Source organism: Dendronephthya gigantea, unplaced genomic scaffold (genome assembly GCF_004324835.1).
Source record: "Dendronephthya gigantea isolate DGI-Jeju-01 unplaced genomic scaffold, DenGig_1.0 000204F, whole genome shotgun sequence".
Lineage (NCBI taxonomy): Eukaryota > Metazoa > Cnidaria > Anthozoa > Malacalcyonacea > Nephtheidae > Dendronephthya > Dendronephthya gigantea.
In genome coordinates, this window is record NW_021163214.1 from 144,249 (window position 1) to 160,925 (window position 16,677).

General features: G+C 33.6%; 1 long non-coding RNA gene across 1 annotated transcript; it reads right to left on the reverse strand.

Annotated features, from left to right (window-relative positions):
• Positions 1–254: 254 nt before the first annotated feature.
• Positions 255–2,385, reverse strand: LOC114539501. The gene is made up of 4 exons (XR_003688890.1): positions 2,300–2,385; positions 1,401–1,462; positions 960–987; positions 255–275 (listed from the first exon to the last, which is right to left on the reverse strand). It is a non-coding gene; the product is annotated as an uncharacterized LOC114539501 (long non-coding RNA).
• Positions 2,386–16,677: the final 14,292 nt, after the last annotated feature.

Consider the following 16,677-nt stretch of genomic DNA (forward strand, 5'->3'; position numbering starts at 1 on the left):
ACATGATGCTCGATCATGCACGCTCAATGTTCTGTACATCACCAAAAAATAAAAATAGAGCTGCACTGACCGATCCATATCAATGAAATATACATAATTTTTACGATTAAATATTTCCACATCAGAACAATTGTTGAAATGTGGACTACGGGTTATGTATACCCAGTATGGAGGACACTTTTCTTTTATTCATAATGTATACACTACCTTTTAGATGAGGCATTTGCCAACTTGCGAGGATAAGTAGAACAAAACTCGGCTAATTTTGCCCATGTCTGTATAAGACAAACGGAAATTTATTAGTACGGGTATCAAGCGACGGTATGTCATAATTTCTGCATATACTGTATAATTTAATTTAAGGTCTTTTCTCCGACGTTTGGGTCACTAAGAGTCGAGAGATTTAAATATTTTTGAAACTAAAGGCCCGTTTACACTTGCATGCGATTTTTGTTGCGATTTTAAGTGCGATTTTCCTCTTTTGACATATGTGCGGAATGTCTTTTGACATATGTGGATGTTCTGATGTATAAGAGCTCTTACTTGAACAACAGCAACTAATTTACTTGTTCACATCCATGAAAAGAAGGAAATCGCAATAAAATCGAAGCAAAAATCGCCGGCAAGCGTAAACAGGGATTAAAGGGATATAGCAAAAAAATTATTTCTGTTTTGTTAAAAAGGAGATTTATACTTCTTGCAGAGCCTTTTTACAAAATTTGTTTATCTTTCATACTTCGCAGATATTATGGCGATCAAAAACATCGGATATCGAGATATATCCGCCATCTCTCACTACAAATCGTAGCTGCAAATTTATAAAAGGATGGCTCATTTATTTTATAAAATAAGCGGTAATTCTCATAAATCATAGCTTCAGGTTATTTGAAATACAAGGGCAAAAGATGACCCAAAATATGACCACATTATAATGCATTGTGTTACGATTTTTCCTATACCTTCTCATCTGCGATGATCTTTCAAAATCTACAATAAATATGTTCCGGCTTTAAGACACGTTATAGTGGGCGTAGAGTATTTAGTTTCCTGTATTACGCACTCCATGCTTGCAATTATACAAATCACACCCCCGCACATTCAGGTTAAGTCAGTTGTGCATTATTCATTAACCTAAAGGGGGTAAACAGTGCTCGTCTCATGCAAGTTAAAATTTCAGTTATTTTTGTCCTGTTTAGCCTTTCTATTTGCAGAAAATTGCATACATTTTTTGTATAATTATTTTCATCGCGCCGTCAGTCCATGTAGCTTTCGGCCAGAGAAAAATAATGTGGTATTTACCCGTATTTACCTTCATAAATCATGAAACTAACCGTTTAAATTGTGTAAACATTCTGGTAAACTACCAGGGGGTTTTTAGAATTCAACACTTTTCATCCTACCTCTGCCGATCTCTGCCTTACTTCCGTGGCTTGAAAACGGAGACGTCTATCTTGGTTATTTACTTTTCCCATTGATATACAAGTAAAAAAATTACTGTAATAATATACATGCGTACATTACTTATATATAACGGGAGAAATAATATTTGCAGAAACATTGACCATGCATACGTTGAAAATAGGCGAGATTATTTAAAGCTCATTAAGAATAGTATGATCTGTAGAGTATTATTGTTAGCAAAGACCAAAGATCGCCCGATCAATGATAATCTTTAGTATATTAATTTTCATGTAAATTACAGCACTTAACGTCTGGTAGTTTCGCATTTGACATCAACAATATACGAACGATGATTTTAAGATTTCGCACGTGAAAATTAAATAACTCCTTTGCACATATAACACAAGGACAGAGTTACAGACAAACTAACATTTAACGGATTATCAAACAAATTAATGAGATGATAAGTCTTTAGGCATATATTGTTATATATAAATCAAGCCATCGTATACAAGTTATAATTGCAAATATTTCCCTCAAAAGGTCGCATGTTTTCAACAAAATAATCTAAAATCATTCTTAATATTTTCTCGCAATCTTCTCCAGGATATAAAATCTGTTTCCGCAAACAATCCTACTTATTATATTATAATAATATTATAAAGATAAACGTTCCTATATCTAAGACGATCATATATGTTTGGGTGAAGCTGTCGTAATGATTTTGCATTGATAACGAAGGAGGAAGTAAATACTACACATAATATTGGTCTGGACTAGGATATTCTTTTAGGCAAATTCGCAACTCGTACAGATTCAATGAGCTTCAATTAAATAGGATGATACATGTACAGTCAACAAAATAACGATTGAAGTATAACCTGAAGCTGGAACTCACCTTCGCAAAGCTCGTGATATAGTTTCGATACGCTAGAATGTTTAAAGTATAAAAGAATATAAGCTTTTGAATTTTATGCATTGTATTAAGACCGATACGTCGAAACCCTGCTGGTCAAATTCATTCGCATTTGAATTTCGACGGGAATTGCTATAGCTTGACTGGCGTCCTTAGCAAGTTGTATAGATGTGATATTGTTGCATGAATTGCTCTCAATATTTTCCCGTTATTTTATATTGTTTAGTATTTGGCCTTCGCTCCGTATAAAATTGGGATAAATCGCAGATAATCTGAGCTCTGAACAATTGTGTTGATCAATATTCTCTTTTATGTAGGTATAGACAATTAAAGTATGTCAGATTAGGATATTCAGCGGTTTGCAGGTATAATAACATTAGCATGTATGGCCCTCATTTGCAGAGTCTTTAAATACAGTAGAACCACACAACTTGCAACGTGATCTATATATTTGAGACTGCATGCCAGAAAGTAATGGCATGCTATGCCTATGGCTCTGCCAACAAAGAAACACGCGAAAATTTCGAAGCCTTCCATTATATTTTCGGATTTTATTTCAAGGACGAAGTTCCGGGACATATCGCCATCCCATTTCCCCTTTCCACGTTCCTCGTTTCAATGCACGAGTCAAAATCGCCGGAATTTCTATTTCATCAAAATGCACGCAGTCCGCGCTGCTTCTCTTTCTTTAGCGATTTATATATATGGCAGACCGGTCCTGTTGTATTTCGGACAGGTTATACTGGTATTTTAGTTCAAGAACTCTACATTTTAACTTCCAAAGGGAACAAACTTTATGTTTTAGTTGAGTTAATGGGTTCACTTATTTCATATGCTTCGTATACCCATGAGATATTTTAAGCAATTTCTGTCACATTACAGCCGTTGTGTGGCAAATTTGAATTTCAAATGTGTCAATTTTTTAGATTCACCCTGTATATTCAATCTCATTACCATCTCATTATCTATTGTTTGAATTGCATTCCACTCAACCAAAATGCGACGTTTGAACTAGGCCCTATAGATTTCGTATATATGTTAATCGTATCTTAGCAATTGAAATTCAAAAGGATACATGGATACACACACCAAAATCGTTTAAATACAGTTATATATCTTAATTATCAGTTAAAGTGTGCCACACAAACACCAAAGTCCGAACGCGAAAGAAACGCCCATGCACACACGTGAAACACCCACAAACACGTACAATTATATTACAGGATAAATAATTGAGCAATGAAAATTTCACTATCTTCAAGTCTAAAAGACTACAGTCTGAAATAGCTATATTATTATATACATGTGTTCCATGCATTAATTCTTTACATATATGTAAAATGTTTGCATGTATGGCATATTATACTAAATCTGGTTTTATCGAAATTTTGTCGATATCTAAGCACTCAAAGAAGACACGCAACACCCAAACTAAACTCACGGACAAGAAATCATAAACGCGCATGCGCACAACAATTTGAATCCGACCGATTAATCAAGAAATGCATAAAATTTCAGCATTTTCAGCATAAAATCAAGCTTACGCGTCTGCCACCTGGAATTAGGCTGTCAAATAGCCAAAATAATTATGTGTATATATATATATATATATATATATATATATATATATATATATCTATTATATATATATATATATATATAAACAACTTACCTCACTGATCACAATGCTTGGCGATTCTATAGCGATCCAAATGTCTACAAGAAAGTAAGATATTACCTCTAACAATAGTAGATAAAACTAGCAGAAAAATGTTTAACGGAGGTTCAAAAAGCTTCTGCATTTGTTAAATAATTCTTACCTTGCTCGCTTCTTTTAAAAAAATGAACAGCTTATAAAGTATGAACAAAGCAACAAAATAAATAAAGCACCTTCCACAATTTATTATACAATTTCCATAAGATAAATAAAAAATTGATCTATTTCTCGAAATCCAAATTTTGAATAAAAATGTATTAAACCGATTGAATATACACAACCAGACATGATTTGTTAGAGACTCTTCCCATATTATGACTAATAACCGAAGGTTTTACTATTTATGGGGGGCCACTATTTTTGGACCACCTACTGTAGCTCGTACACATTTTTTCCATTGTCTCGAGACATTGTTCCCTTTGTTCAATCCCTTTGTTCTGATGTAGTTATTCTATACCGATTATAACTCTGTCAACTCCCTGACTCGATCGACCCACTCTTAATTAAACTTTTCATTCTTCGTTCAGCTCACGCTTTTTCTTTATTGGTTTGTTCCCAGTATATTGTTTCGTTTTAGATTTCAGATAAATGCTTGATTTCTAATCCGAAGATATATACTGTATATACTCGATTACCAGTGATTGCGACGGTATGTCGGTATTTGACGTGTACAGTAATTAGATTATCCATATAGATGCGATCAGTCAAATATATAATGCCAGTTTGCTAACCAACCATATGGACCAGACTGGACCGGTCATAATAAAACCCATGCCCATATGAGCGTCGTATATCTCAATGCTATTTGGACTGAAATTTTTAAAGTGATTCTGAGCCGAAAGGGTGATCGCGCTTGCGATGATCTAACAAATAAATACACCAAGATTCGAGAGATTGTGATAACGATGACTTACGCAATGTAAAACGAAAGAGAATTTTTTTATATAGTTGAATGGTATAAATAAATGATTTTGTAACCGGTAGGTTAAATTATATCAGAAAGTCTATTTTTACAATTTAAAAACACTAATTTATCATAATAAATATTATAAAACATTATTAAAATAATACAACTTTTGTAATTCATGACGACAACTCACCTTGCAGTTATATAATTATTTGATATCTTAAGTTCGGCAACGTCAACAAAACAAGCTCAAGTCCCTTCGGCATTAAAATTTTTAAAAACTACTCTAACGCTAACTGCGTTATGGTATAAATCGCATATCGACTAATTTTTTTAACAAATCAAAACCACGCCCTATTATAGACAAATATCATTCCGAAAAACCAACTATGCGGTATTTTCAACACGAATGACAGAATATCTTAATTACGTTATAGTATGGATTTTGATTTTCCAACGTCTTTATATTTATTCCAATTATGTAAAATATAAGGGTTTCCGAAATTCGGACACCCCTATCATTCCTAATATTTATCTCGGATTCATATATATAAGGGTTCCGAAATTCGGACTTCCCTAGCTAGCTATCTTTCCCCCAAATGGAAGACTTTACAATTTTCAGGAGATTTTCTTATAGGGGTGTCCGAAATTCGGACACCCCTTTATTTCCCCAAAATGAAAGGCTTTACAATTATCAGCAGATTTTTCCTCTAAGGGTTTCCGAAATTCGGACACCCCTATTAATCCCTTAATTCATCCCTTATTCGTAATAAAGGGGGTTCCAAAATTCGGAAACCCTCATCTTTCCTCAAAATGAAATGCTTTACAATTTTCAGCAATTTTTCTTGTTTTTTATCAAAGTTGAAGCTACACTTGATTCGCTCCGGCAAATTTAACTTAAAAGATTGAAAACGTTGGTAAAAAAATGCATTTTTCCCGTTCCGCCAAAATCGGGCATTTTCACCAGCACAATTTAGGCAGGAATCAGGAGGAAAAGGGAACTGGAAAACTTACTGACAACGTCCGCATAATTAAGCATTTTAACAAAATTTTTGCGTATATAATATTGCTAAAACTCGGCAGAATTCTGCAAAATTTGGCAAATTTGGAGAAAAATTTGAAGTTTGGATGATGACAAAATTCATTGAAATTTCGTTTTTAATTTTGCAGTTAAATAAACTATGCATTTCACAGACTGGACTTGCACAAAATTTGAATTGAAATTTCAGAACAAACGAAAATATAATTGAATACACATATCATATATAATTGAATAAACGGCACGGCAATCTCACCTTGCAATAGCTGTGGGAGGGCTAGAATGAAAAAAAAGAAGTAGCTTCGACATATTTTATAATTAAATTTTTTTTTTTAAATTTTGAAACGATTTCAAGGCTTCTTCAAACATATATGCTGCCACAATGCTAGCCCATGAAGTAATTAAGTCCCCCCGTGAAAATCAACGTTTAAAAAAAACCTTTATAATTTCTTAAAACCTTGGACTAACTTACGCTCAAATTTGAAACCTGATGGCGGTTCAAGGCTCAAAACAAATAAATTCCTGAAAGAACCTTCATTACCTATACAAGTTACACCATCGCCTGTATATCCTTCATTGCAAGTACAGTTGTAAGTTGCCTCAAGGTTAACACAAGACGCGTGTTCTGCACAATCTGGAATATGAATGTCTTCAGCAGGATTACACTCGTCGTAGTCTGTGAGGAAAAAATTAAGAAAATAATTAGAAAATACAATTAAAACTGTCGCATAAAAACGTTGTTGTTGTTGTTGTTGTTGTTGTTGTTGTTAGTTCAGTATTAAATAGTCCGATATAGATCCGATATGGGATATAGGTTCGATATTTCTCAGTAAAGACCGAGAGACTAGGTTAATAAAAATTTATTATATGGCATAGGGCATGTATTTGCACTTGAAACGAACAGGAAATGCATGAATTCGTATCACAGTAGCCGGGTACGCATTTGATAATAACAAAAACAAAATATTGAATTATTTAGTTTACATAAAGTGTCTGAATACGTTTCATTAATTCCAAAATCAATTAAATTTTCTCTTTAGCATTTATTTGTGCCTTTTTCATTGAGAAGTTCTCTGTTTTTCATCTCGTAATGGATACAGTACAATTATATAGTACTTATAATATAACTGATGAAGAATAGCGATTATGGTTATGTACTCACCGATTAAAGCTAACATTTATTTCTTACCTATCCTACCCACCTGAAAATGTTAGGGCATTCTCTCCAGGGACTCTTGTAAGCTGGAGTGGTCCAATATATTTCCCGCCATTTACTATGTCTAACTCTCGCTCTAATTCCTGACTCAAACCACTTGCCGTGACTCCAGTTGCTGCTGGATCAAAAGCTGATATGAAATCAACCCCAACAGATCCTGCACTATAATTAGAGAAATTCGATTTATACGTTAATCAGTCATGCAGTGAGAAATAGTTATGAACAAACGACAAGTTAAATTTTAGTTGGAAAAGGTATACATACTAAAGCTTGATAACCCGGACTCCTACAAGGTTGGGGGCAAACGTTGTATCCAAGTAATATTTTTCCACCTTAATGAAAGATGAAAAATGTATGAGGAATAAGTAAATATAAAAATAGTACGTACGAGAAAGCAGTTTATTTAACGCGGCTCAAGGCGAGGTTAATATTAATAAATAAAGTGGTTATATCAGGACAGTATTACTTTCTACAGTAATTTTCGCCTTATGCAAAATTTCGGTTTCATTTTACTATCTATAATGAGCCATTTTTGAATGGTTTAGATAAAGACTTACATTTACTTTATGTCGCAAAAGTTTAGTTGAAATGACTTGAAATTAAGAAATGAGAAGTATATAATTATTTACCCAGGATGCCACTTCTTCAGTGAATTGCAAATACTCAATGCTATTTGTATCATTGTACATAGGTGTATAATTACGATTAATAATAACAAATCCACCTTGGTATGACAAAATACCTGGATCAAACAGAAAAACGCATATTGGTATTCATTCATTTTTTTACAAATTAGCAGCGTGCGGAATCCTAGATTTTCCTGCAATCTGAGTGGCTGTAGTAGCGAGCGGAATTTCACGACATCAGACAAATTGAATGGAATTTTAGTGAATTAAAGGAACGAGGATTTGATTGTTTATGCTTTCGCCCGACCAGATGCCGCTTTTGGTAAAAAAAGCTATTTATTGTATATTATAGTCGGTCCGGATAGAAAAAAATTTCCCTGCGACCTTCGGGTCGTATCTTTCTCTCCGGACCTCGTAGCCGGTAAATAAGATATTATTTCCCGGTTTCATGATCCTAGATTCATGCAGTTTGTCGGGCGATAACAAATGGCGATGTTAGAAATTCAAACTTCCCTTTATTCAAAAATTTTTTAATATTAGTTAGCACCCCAACTAGCACAAAAGAATGAAAGAATAACTACCGTTGCAGGTTTCTCCAACGAGATATTTTCCAGGACTGATACAATAACAACGATATGTGCCGGGATAGTTTTCACATTTCTGACCATCACCGCATATTGCTGGGTTTCGGGAACACTCGTTTAAGTCGACTAAAATATGGAAGAATAACTAACTAACTGGACAGTCCCCGTAAACGGCCGGGGAAGACTGGACTGTGAAGTCGGAATGGCCTAAACTACCCCAAAAAGATTGATTTACGGGATCGAATACACATTTAAAAAATATGAAGTAGTTTTTTACTCAGCAGGGCCGCCGTAAGCAGTTTAAATGGGAAAGGGTATATCAATTGATTCGTTTAATGCCCGACATTGCAAGACATCAATTATTTTTTCTCTCGTGTTAACGAGAATGTTTAGAAATTTTGGAAAGTAAAATATTTCATATCCAAATTTGATTCAAATTTATAGAAGTGATGTCCAAAAGCGATAGAATTACGTGCTTAGACAGGACGATTTCACAGTTTTTGCTCCTCTGCCATTGTGCGCGTTTTCACTTACCGATAGCATTGCCAAGAGACGGAGAAAAGTTTATGCCATCTGAGCTTATAGCAAGAACATAATCATTTCCAAGAACACGCTTTACGATAGCGCCCACTGTTTGATCGTTTAACCCGCTGTTAAAAGCTGTCCCAAGCACAGTTGGAGTAGCATCAAATGCAGTGTTGTTAATAAATATTGTAAAGTTGACAACTACACCACTAGAAGACTGGGCGTTATCAGGGCTGGAAAAGATGAGCAAATGTGACTTAGACTATGTGCACACCTTAACGTTTTCGAGCGTGTCATTTTCGTTTTCATGCCCAAACGGTTGTTTCGACATGCCGAAAGGTTAAAGCTAATTTAAAATATTGAGTATATTCTTTCCCTTATATAGACCATGTGGACAAGACTTCAAAGCGATAAACTAGATAAAAACGATTTTGAAAACGCTCGAAAGCGCCGCTCGTGTGCACCATGGATATTTAAAAGACATTCATTGATTTTATTATCCAAGTGTGCACAAAACCTTAAATGCGAATTAATAGACAACTCCAGTCAAGTCAGGTGAGAAATGTTATTTGCATGACGTTAAAAAAGAATTATTTTAAAAACACGACGTCTGTGAAATAAACATTATAATTGCCTACCTGAAACTTTCCAAATATGTACCTAAGAAATTCGAGGACTGTGATGATACTTGAAAATTAGCTTCAAACTAGTTTGGAAAAATATGCTTCATTTTGTTGTAAACTGTTGCAGTATACATGATTTTCTTGTATTTAATAGACATCGAATTTACCAGTGCATTGCATTTTCCTTTGAACTATGGCAATGGCACTTTTTTCCTTTACTATATAGGGATTTGTAGATTCAGCAAGGTTGTAAATATTAACGCGTGTAACCAATTTGTTGAGAGAATTAGTACAATGTTTTTTTTTGCATAACAATTATTTAAATTAATAGGTATTCGGTTTGTTCATAATGAAAACTGGCTAAGTTTAATTTAAATCGTTACAATCATTACAATTGTATACTACGTCACAACACTGTTTGAAGTTATAACGAAAGATGCAGAATCACATACGTCACTATATATATATACGGTATATATATATATATATATATATATATATATATATATATATATATATATATACCGTATCGTAGCGTAACGTATTTCTTTGTTTCCGGAGTTTTCGACAAAAAAAACACCTTAAAAACAATGAGATACGCTACGTCTCGCTACGATACGGTTGAAGTGGAAAACGGGCTTAATAGACATGTAGATATAGCTAAGGCGGGTTTTGTCTTGGCCCGTAGTAAACGTGTGAACATATGAAAAGGCTTTATAAATTGTTATTGAAACGTTTTTAGTGTTTTTATTCATGTTACAGCCTATAATTATGTACAGTACACGTGTGAAAAGATGTGGGAAGCAAAAACCCACATTTAAAAACCTCGTTTTTTTGTGATAAACGTGTATAATAATTTTTGTACCTGTACAAGTCGTTCCTGTGCCAGTGTAACCCGTATTGCAGCTACATGAGAAGGTATTCCCGACGTTTGTACAGACTGCATTGACATCAAATGGATTTGTCGAGCAAGGAGCTATGAATAGAATGAATATAAAAGTGCACATAATTATAATGTAGTTAAAATTATTTACTGTTTCCGCGTCCTGGGAGGAAACAAATCGGATTAGGTACAGAATATGCGTTGATTCATACTACATTTAACAGCTTACACAAAGGGTGTAAGATCAGAAAGTTTTAAAAGTGAATTTGGGGGACGCTTATGAGAACATTGGCGATTTAAGGGTAAGTTAAAATAAATTACACGGCGTAATTTCAAGTACAACGCTATCGGTTATCGATTTCAAAAGAATATAATTAAAAGAATATGAAATCGACCAAAGTGATGGCAAATCAGAGCTGTCATAATTTTTTCCGACTTAGATAGTTTCCCACATTTGCATATTTTCTTTTGAATTTCGACGAAATACATTATTTCAGTTTGACTGTTTCGTTTTAAAAGAAAATATGCAAATAAGTTGCTACGTACAATTTTTTCTATCTGCAAGTGAAGAAAATAATGTATAATAATTTGTTTAAAAATTGTGTTAAACACCTGAGCTCGGAGATTGTGTTGATGACACAATTTCAGCTGCTGGTGTAGTTGCCGTTGGTGCAATTGCAAAGGACGATGGTAACTTGACTACCAGGGAAAGAGAAAAATGAGTAATTCAATGCGGCAGTTATGATGTCGAGCTTTGATATTGAGAGAAGATTTTGTATAGTGCAGTAAAAAATTAGCACGTTCTCCAACAGCAATCCTGTTCCTGTAGAAATCAGATGCGCTAGTTCCAGCATTACATAATTCATTAATTGTCAATCCTATATGATGCCATACTGACCTGATGTTGTAGTCGGTGGACTAGGAAGAGCATCTGTAATATAAATCGAATTTGAAGCAGGTAAATTTTTACAGATCATGTCAAATTGCGTATTGGTTTTCAAATTTGGCATGTCTAGGATTTCTCTGGGCCCGATCGAACTTTAGTTTATACACATTCAGAGTGAAGCAATAATTATGGTGTTAAATAAGGCAGATAGCAGGTAGTCTAAAAAAATATAGCAGATAACGGTCCGGAAAGCTTTGCAGTATTAAATACTTTCACGTGGTGTACCTATACAAACTAATTTACTTATTGATCTCACCATGCAAACTTAAGTAACTGACAAGAATATTAAAATGTAGCAGATCAAATTGCAAACAAAGCGTTTGTAACAAAAAATTACTGGTATATGTATAGCAGTGATTGTTATTAGTTATACCTGTTGAAGTGACCAGATTAATGATAAATTCTGGAAGGTAAAAAAATATTTGTATAACATAAATATACCATGTATATCTATATATGCTCTCTTTCAAACTGGTGTTTATAATGCCAAGAATCCGAAGAATTCCATATAATTCCATAATAATTATTATCTATTGTTCGAATTGCATTCGACGTGACCAAAATGCGACGTATAACCCGGGCCTTAATACTGAAAAAAATGCCATATTTCCGCGTATCCATGTAATATTCTCTACACTTTACAAATTTAAAAGCCCTAACTTATATGCTCATCCCTTTTCAACACTCATTTTTTAATTGCACTCTGATATTAAGAGTAACTCGTTTTTTATGGGTGTAGTAGTAGTATCTATCGGCACTAATATCTATAGACCTATAGTTAAACGACGCATTTTGGTCGGGAAGAATACAATTCAAATAATAGGTATAGATGATGATGAAGCTTAATGTGGTTTATCGTCTCAGATAAATAAACTACATTATGCTTCATTATTATACATATATGTTGTTTGAACGCGAACAGAATGCGACGTACAACCTATGAATGCCAAAAAAAGAAAAACGTTGTTACGAGCATTGCGTAGCAGATTTTTGTCTTATTGGCAATGAGACCCTATATTTTTGAAGGCATCAACTAAGATGTCATAATCTTATATGGTATGAAAAAAAACACATGATTAATAACATTTGAGTTCATCATAAGTTATTAGACAGGTATGCATGTATATTCCGTATTAAGTCTAGTATAGAGAGTATGTAGATAGTGTATTTCTGGAAAGATTGGAAATAATTTTTTACTGACCTGTGGCGCTCGTTGCTTGAATTTGCATCGTGGATGAGTCAACTATAACGTGCATGGGATATTTAAATAAATTACATAAATGAAAAGAAAAAATATTTTTGTCACAATGCATGATTTGGAAATAAACATTTCTTACTTGTGGGGTTGCTTGCTTCAATTTGACTAGAAGATAGCCCTTTTGCAGCTACAAACATGCATTATAGAAATTATAATCAATATAATTTAAATTTTCTTTGGTACTGATTACATGATCGGTGTATGGACCACGCTCAACCTCAATGGCGCATCATGATACCCCCAATAATATTACTTGTTTTTTTTTCGATGCCAGGTTTTTAAATATTAATACATTTTACCTGAAAAAGAGTCGATGACAACAAATGTCGCAGTATCCTTTCGCACTAAATATTAAAATAGCAGTCGTTCATCGGGTAAGATAGTCGTGTTTAAACGAGCAATGCGCAGGCCTTCCTTATCACTTAAGCTTGATATTTTTGCAGGTATTATGTTGAAAAAATAATATGTTGCGATTAGCATATGGCTTGATTTATTATACATGCATGTATACATCTTATGTACGTATACGTGGTGTATTTCTGGAAACGTTGAAAATAATTTATCACCTGTGGTGCTTGCTGCTTGAATTTGTATCGTCGATGAGTCTCCTATTACGTGAAATATTTAAATAAGATTCATAAAATAAAATTTCCAAGAAAAAAGCATTTTGTGACAATTATTCATCGAATGGTCATTTTTACCTCTAACGCTGCTTGCTTGAATTTGACTGGAAGTTAGCCCTGCTGCAGCTAAAAACATTAGAATAATATGCGTTTTAAAAAGCAATACAATATGAAATTACTCTGGTACTTATTCGAATTAAAATTTTCAATAATTATGTTGTTTTTTTCTATGAGAGCTTCGAAGGTTCTCAAAGGGAGGGTTTCCAAACATTTGCGAAATAAGAACTCTAAATGTGCGATTTCAAGCATTATATTACTTCAAAATTCTATGGACGCAATTAAATGTCATATCATACATGCTAATCTGCGTATATGGAACACTTCAGTGTCATTATATTTATCTGTATATGGAACACACTCAAGTTCAATGACATTGTATCATGGTATTAGTAAATAAAAGTGACTAGATTTTTCCATATGCACCAGCTTTTCAAATCTTAATATATTTTACCTGAATAGGAAGCCATGACAACGGATGACACAGGCACTAAATGGTAAAAAAGCAATCAGGTAAGAGAGTTGTTAAAAGAGCATCACGAGGCCGCTATTTTGCTAATTAGCCTTAAAGTGTAACATTTTTAAGGCATTGTGACGCAAAAAATAACATGGAGTGATTAAAATCTGATTGGAGTTATTATACATTCATTTATATATCCTTAAACATAGAATTTTAAGAACTAGCATCAAAAATATATTATTTAAACCTTTCATCTGCAGTTAAATATTATTTTTTTATTGTTTGACAAGCTTCACATAATTTCACATGTGAATAAGGAATAAATCTCACATGTGAAATTTCACAGGTCCCTTCACATAACTTCACATGTGGAATTTCACAGGTCCTTTCACATAACTTCACATGTGAAATTTCACAGGTTCCAAATCCACATGTGAAATTTCACATGTCCGTTCACATAACTTCACATGTGAAATTTCACCGGTTCCAAATCCACATGTGAAATTTCACATATGGGAAATCATGTGGATTTTTCGTAAGGGTTACTTCTGGAAACGTTGAAACTAATCAACCGGTTTATCACCTGTGGTGCTTGATGCTTGAATTTGTATCGTCGATGAGTAGTCACCTGTTACGTGAGGTATGTAAATAAGTTCGATAAAAGAAAAAAGATTCAAAAAATAATTTTTATCACAATTATTTGGAAAATAGGCATGTTTTACCTGCGAGGCTGCTTGCTTGAATTTGACCGGAAGTTAGTTCTGTTTCAGTTAAAAACATATCAGAATAATATGCGTTTTAAAAATCAATATAATATAAAATTGCTGTGGAACTTATTCCAATTGAAATTTTCAGTAATTATAGTCTTCTTTTTTTATGAGAGCTTTAAAGGTTTTCAGGGGTAGGGTCCCAAACATTTGTGAAATAATAAATCTAAATGTGCGATCTCAAATAAATTACTTCACAATTTAAGAACTGATATTTATGCACATCTGTATAATTATGGAACACACTTAATTTAAAAATTGGGGTATCATGGTATTCTTAAGAAAAAAATGAATTGATTTTTTTATTAGTGCTAGGTTTTCAAATTTTAATACACTTTACCTGAAGAAGAATCCATGACAATAAATGACGTAGTATCACTAAATAGTAAAAAAGCGACCGTTAATCCGATCATCGATCGTTTGTGAACCGATCATAAGATAGTCGTTTAAACGAGCATTGCGAGGTGGTTATTTTATTAAATACACTGAAGTCTAATATTTTTGAAGGCATTGTGATGCAAAAAATAACATTTTCGAAGCCGACATGATGCCAAAAAATTATAACGTGTGATTAGCATCTGGCTGGATTTTACACATGCATGTATATATCCTTATATAAATAATGTATTTCAAAAGACGTTCGGAATATTTCATCACCTGTGGTGCTTGTTGCTTGGATTTGTATCGTCGATGAGTCACCTATTATGCGAGATATGTAAATAAGATTCATAAGATAAAATTTCCAGGAAAAGAAAGCATTTTTTATTCATCAAATGGTCACTTTTCACCTGTGGGGCTGCTTGCTCGTGAAGATGTAAATTAGATCCATGAAAAGAAAAAAGTTTCAAAAAACAGAAAAAATTTTTGTGACAATTATTTCGTAAATGGACATTTTTACCTGTAGGGCTGCTTCCTTGAATTTCACTGGAAGTTAGCCCTGTTGCAGCTAATAATAGAATAATATGCGCTTTAAACAACAATATGATGTAGAAAGCACAAAAGGAGACTACATTTTTTATCGGTTCTAGGTTTTCAACTTTTAATACATCTTACCCAAAGTAGAATCCATGACAACGAATGACGTAGTATCTTTTTGCACTAAATAGCAAGGTGGCAAGTTCGTCAGGAAAGATAGTCGTTTGAACTACCATTGCGAGGCGATTATTTTATTAAATAGCGCTGAAGTCTAATATTTTTGAAGGCATTGTGATGCAAAAAATAATATGCTGCGATTTGCATATAGCTGGGTTTATTATAAATGCATGTATATATATCCTTATGTACGTGGTGTATTTCTGGAAACGTAAAAATAATTTAAAGAGTCAACTATTACGTGAAATATGCAAATTAGTCAGTGAAGAGAAAAAGTTTCAAAAAAGAAAGAATTTTTGTAGATATTCTTACCTGTAGGGCTGCTTGCTTGAATTTGACTGGAAGTTAGCCCTGTTGCAGCTAAAAACAATAGAATTATATGCGTTTTAAATTTTTAATAACATTGTTTTGCTTTCTTTTGGAGAGTGTGACAGGTTTTTAAGGGGGAAGGGGGGGGGGGGCAACATTCATGGAGAAGAACTCTGAATGTACGGTATAACAAACTTAGTTCACAATTTAATGGATGAAATATATTGGAAAGGATGATGGTAACTAGGGGCCGGTTGTATAAAACTCTTAACTACGTTCCAACTACTTTTTAACCACCCAACTGCAGTTAAAACGTGGTTAACTTTAATCACGTAGTTAAGCCAGTTGTATAAAAACGTAGTTAGCGTTAACTGCAGTTAAAATCTAGTTAAAGTTAACTATCCTCAAGGGCGTCGTTAATTTTTCAAAACATAGTTAAAAATGTTGTCTTGATCGGATGTCCTTGTTCCAACATAGCAAATATCATTAATTATTAAATCTACAGGGTGTATCAAAAAAAGTGCAAATACCATAATTTGTATTTTTTGTATGTATGCACGAGATTATACATTAGAATTTCAATTACTGTGCAACTAATTACGCTTCTGGGATTTGAAGATACGTTTCCCAGGGTTATCAAAACAAGCAAACAAAGTGAATTAAACTTATGAGTTCGATAGTGTACCAATGGCCTACAAATAGGGTACCAAACCGCACCAATGGCCTAC